The sequence below is a fragment of the Aphelocoma coerulescens genome, unplaced genomic scaffold, assembly GCF_041296385.1.
Source record: "Aphelocoma coerulescens isolate FSJ_1873_10779 unplaced genomic scaffold, UR_Acoe_1.0 HiC_scaffold_80, whole genome shotgun sequence".
Lineage (NCBI taxonomy): Eukaryota > Metazoa > Chordata > Aves > Passeriformes > Corvidae > Aphelocoma > Aphelocoma coerulescens.
The window spans coordinates 1,091,712-1,097,500 of record NW_027184065.1 but is presented as its reverse complement, the minus strand read 5'-3'; positions in this window follow the sequence as shown (position 1 = coordinate 1,097,500).

Genomic DNA, 5,789 nt, shown 5'->3' with positions numbered 1-5,789 from the left:
AGTTCTCTCATACCCAAACCCCCCTGCTCGCCCCATCGGTTCCACTGCCACCCCCCAGGCAGCGCGCGCGGGATCCATCCCAGACTGTTATAAATAGAGTATGTAATTCGTGCTATTATGTATAAAACTGAAATGTAATCAGACCATGCAAATACAGAGTTTCAAAATCCCTCAATCAGCCTGGCTGAGAGAAAAATTTCACAACACTGAAAGAAGTTCTCTCACAGATCTAATCAATAAGTGAGGATTCCACCTAGGTGGGGTTGGTTCTTATCACTGGGACATTTGCACCATGACGACTTGATCACCACCTTCTTATATCTACATCTCATCTGATAAGGAATCAGACATTTCGGGAACTAAAAATAACTGTTCCGGGAACCAGAGATGGCCCATCCATCACCAGAAATGGCCCTTCCATCAGAAGAAATGGCCCACTCATCACCCAGGATGGACAATTCATTGGACCCAGGAAAGGCTTTGTGCAGCCCAACTCTGGGACAAGAAAACTTCATGAATATGCTAAAATTATGAGAAGAATAGAATTAATTCGGACTCTGCCCAAAAACTGTATAAGAAGGAACCAGCTGAAGCAGCACTCGTGAACTTGGGAGGTCTGGTGCGATAGAGATCAGATCCATGCGTGTTCACCCAGCTCCGACCCCGGGCTCGGAGCTGCTTTTCTCGATCGTGGCTTTTGAGACCGATATTTCGGTTGTATAATAAATGTTATTTCTTTATCAATTTTGATTGGGCAATTCTGTTTACCTCACAGACCCATCCCCATTCCCCGGGATGGATGCCTCTGAGCCGCCCCCAGCCCCATCTCCCCGTGCCCCTGATATTTTGCAACCTTTTGCGCATGACACCACCCTTCCCCCTCTCGCACCGGCTCGCGGTGCCTCTGACCCCCCCCACCCCACCGCGTCCCACCCCAGTGCGGCGGCCCCGTCCCAGCAAGCCGCCCCGCTGCTGCTGCCCCTCCCTGAACCCACGGAACAAGCATGGTACAACATGGGGCCGGTCCCGCAGAGCCCTGCGCATGCACTGTGGGGCACGGAACAAGCATCTGCCCCTCTCGCCGCTGGCAGGACCCAGCTATCCGCGGCACTGCCCCAGGCTACCGCCCAAGGAGTGGAATTTCCCTCCCCCCCCCCCCCCCCCCCACCAATGGCCCAGGCACCCTGGCAGGCACCGGCACACCCACTCTCTCCCCCCCTAGCTGCATCTTGCGCAATCCCTGATGCTCCCCCTCTCCCTACACCCCCCTCCCCATACCACGGGTTCTTGTGCAATCCCCATCTCCTCCGCTGCTGCGCTAGAGCCCACCGCCCCCCCACACCCTCCTATAGCCCACGCTGACTCCACAGGGAATTGCGAAACCGGCACTACCTGTAACCCGACCTCCCCCCAAACGACCTGCTGCTGTACAACCTCTCTACCCCCATGCTGCCACAACAGACCCCCTTCCCATCCCTCAAACCATCCCCGACCCCGCGCTACCCCTGCCCTGGCTAAAGGAAAGTCGGCATTTCAAAAATGCCACGCTACACCCCCTGTATCCCGGCCCTGCCCTGCCACAGCTTATCCCTCCTGTTCAGATGACAGTAGCAGGAGCTCTGGCTCTGACTCTGAGGATTGATGGGCACAGACACACAGGGAAGCGAACCGGGAGGGAGATTGGGTGTTAGCCAGAAAACCTCAGCCTTTCCAGTCATTATAGGGAAAGGGAGGAGGGGTGGTCCAACTACAAAAACATGGGAACCTATCCCATACAAAGAAATCAAAGAGCTTTGCAAGGCAGCAAAAGAACATGGGAGAGGGTCACATTTCTTTAGAAAGCTATTGGAAGCCACTTTGCCTATACATTAGTACCACATGATATTAAAAACATTATTAATTGCATCCTTTCCCCTGCTGAATATATGTTATGGGAAAGGCATTGGAAAAGACATTTAAAAACACTGTCTGACACTTATGCTAAAGATGCAAATCAGACAGATTGGACAATAGAACAACTGGGTGGAGAAGGTGACCTCCAAAAACCCTCAGATCAAGCTACAATCTTATCTGAAGTAGCATTACAAGACATAGCTATTGCAGCTAAGACATCGCTGTTTCTTACCCCTGATGATTCTGTTCCTACACAATATTTCTCTAACATCAAACAGTCAGCAAATGAAAGCTTCATTCAGTTTGTTGATTGTTTAAAAGCTAGCTTAGAGAAACAGATAGAGAGTCCGGATGGACGAAAAGAACTTTTGGGTAAACTTGCCATGGTAAATGCTAACGAACAATGTAAGAATATCTTGAGGGCCCTACCCATGGACACAGAACCCACAATAGAACAAATGATAGAGAGCTGTACACGACACACATCTGCAGAACACACAGTGACCCAAGCAGTTGTAAAGGGCATCACAGAGGGAGTTTCTGGTGCATTTGCTGCAGCAGTCTCTAAGGAGAACGCCTGCTGTTTCTATTGTGGCGAACTTAGACACTTTATAAAGGACTGCCCACAAAGGTCACCCACCCAGAACCATCGTGCCGCCTACCAAAGGTACCAGAGACAGCAACAGCACCAGCAGCGTCCAAAAAACTTCTATCGGAGCGCGGTGTCAAGGCCCCGCACTCAGACAACAAATCAAAGGCCATACTACCCTGCCCCGGCTGCGAACTCCACATCAGACCACTGACAGCAGACAACTGGACCTCACCCGGCACCATCATCCCAGGCAATCCCAGAACACATGAGAAGGATCCAACACACGGAGCGCTACCGATCGGAACCAGACGCCAACTGGTAACATCACTGCCATTTAACTTTGTTGACAAGCGTTTTTATCATATCCCCACAGGAAAGTACGGACCACAGAACGGCCCATGGGAGATTCTTATCCTAAGCGATACCATCCATGGTCCAGAACAACTCTTTGTATTACCTGAGATACAAACAGTGCAACCTGGACAAGAGATTCTTGTCCAGCTTTGCTGCACGGACACACCTTTCTTTCTCCCACAGGGAACACCGATTGCTCAAGCTTTTTTACTTCCACAGAACCGCCCAGAACAGCTTCCTCTCAATCCTACAGCAATGTGGATAGAGATTGTGGGCTCAAACAAACCGACCATTGAGTGCAGCTTGTTCTGTAAAGGAGAGAGTGTCTACCGCCCAGGGATGCTGGACACTGGAGCAGACGTGACCATCATCACCCGCTCCGAGTGGCCAGGGAATTGGGAACTGGAGCCAGTAGCAGGTATGATCTCCGGGATTGGTGGAGTTGCAGTACCCATGAGAAGCAAACGAAATGTTGTCATCGAAGGACCCGAAGGCAAGATAGCGACCACCCGATCATTCGTGGTAAGAGCCCCCATCACCCTATGGGGCAGAGACCTTCTATCCCAGTGGGGTGCCAGCCTCACCATTCCCAGCCAGGATTTCTGACTGGGGCTACTGAGAAAGGCACACTGCCATCTATTCCCCCGCTCACCTGGAAGACTGACAACCCAAAGTGGACAAGGCAGTGGCCCCTTGAAGAAGAAAAACTCAGTGCGCTGGAAGCCCTGGTAGAAGAGCAACTTGCCAAAGGTCATATCACCGAAACCACAAGCCCTTGGAATTCCCCTGTCTTTGTACTGAAAAAGCCTAGCAAAGACAAATGGAGACTACTCCAGGACCTATGGAAGATCAATGAGGTCATTGAAGACATGGGCCCCCTCCAACCTGGCCTGCCATCACCATCGATGCTGCCCTGAGACTGGCTGCTGGCCATCACAGACATTAAAGACTGTTTCTTTAACATCCCGCTCCATCCCCAGGATGCACCACGGTTCACCTTCTCCATCCCCTCTCTTAACGAACAAGCCCCACTCAGAAGATACCACTGGCTCGTCTTCCCACAAGGCATGAAGAACAGCCTGACCATCTGCCAGTGGTACATCGCCCACATTCTGTCCCCCATCAGGAGCCTATTCCCAGAAGCAATCATTTACCACTATATGGATGACATACTAATCTGTGCATCAGAAAAAACTTACTTGGACAGAACTCTTAAAAAGACAATTGAAGCCATAGAAGAAGCAGGGTTCGAGATTTGTGAGGACAAAGTGCAGCACTCCAGCCCATGGACTTACCTTGGCCTCCAGATCCGGGAGAGAACCATCGTACCCCAGCAACTCACCATCAAAGAGGATCCCAAAACCCTAAGGGACTTACACAGCCTGTGCGGATCCATAAATTGGATACGCCCCCTACTGGGAGTCACAACAGAAGACCTCACTCCCCTCTTCAACCTTCTCTGCAGCAGTGAAGATTTGGACTCTCCACGCGCCCTCACACCTGAAGCCCGAGATACCATCACCAAAGTCCAGGAAGCCCTGTCTTCACGCCAAGCCCATCGCGTTGAACCCAGCCTGCCTCTCCAGTTTGCAGTTCTGGGTAAGGCTCCCCATTTACACGGACTGATCTTCCAATGGGACCCTCAACTCAGAGACCCTTTGTTGATACTTGAATGGGTCTTCACAAGCCATCAGCCTACAAAGACATTAACCACCTTCCAAGAAGTAATGGCACATTTAATAAAAAAGGCCAGAACTCGTCTCCGCTCTCTTGCAGGGTGTGAGTTCGCATGCATATACTTGCCATTGACCACTGAAGATCTGAAGCAGTCACTCCAGACCAATGAGAGCCTCCAGTTAGCCCTAGACAGCTACACAGGCCAAATTTCCATTCACATGCCAAAACATAGATTTTTCTACCGTGATGCAGCTTTTAAATTGAATCCAAAATTAATCCAAAGTAGAAAACTTCTCAAAGCTCTGACCGTCTTTACCAATGGGTCTGGTTCGTCCCATCGGTCTATCATGACATGGAGGCAACCCAATACCCAAAAATGGGAATCTGATATCCAAACAGTAGAGGGATCTCCACAGATTGCTGAGTTAGCAGCTGTTGTCAGAGCCTTTGAAAAGTTTAAAGATGAACCTTTTAATTTGGTCACAGATTCGGCTTATGTCGCTGGTATAGCTATGAGGGCTGAACATGCTTTTCTAAAGGAAGTCTCCAACCAAAAATTATACCAATTGGTTTCTACATTAATTCATTTAATCTCCCACAGGAAACAGCCTACTACATTATGCATGTGAGGTCACACACCGACCTCCCTGGTCCCATTGCCGAAGGGAACAGGAGAGCAGATGCACTGGCCATGCCAGCAGAGACTGCAAACGTCCCTGACATCTGAACAGCTGCCAATTGTGGCAAACCGATGTAACCCACTTCCCATCCTTTGGGAGATCCAAATACGTGCATGTGTCAGTTGACACATTTTCTGGGGCAGTGTTTGTGTCAGCCCATGCAGGGGAAGATGCCGTCATCAAGCATTTCCTCCTTGCCTTCGCCACCCTGGGAGTCCCTGAAGAAATCAAAACAGATAATGGGCCTGCCTACACCTCTCACAAGTTAAAAGATTTCTTCAACCAATGGGGGATAAAACACAAGACAGGCATACCTAGCAATCCCACAGGACAATCCATCGTAGAAAGGAGCCACCAAACCCTCAAAAGAGTCCTCAACCAGCAAAGGAGAGAAACAGAAATCTTGTCTCCCACTGAAAGACTCTGTGAGGCTCTCTATGTCATTACCTTCCTAAATGGTACATCATCAGAGCCTGACCCCCCAGTACTCTGCCACTTCTCAAACTCAACCCAAGCTAAGCTCACAGAGAAGCCACCAGTGCTGATAAAGGACCCTGAATCACACCAGGTCTCTGGGCCTTTCCAATTGATTA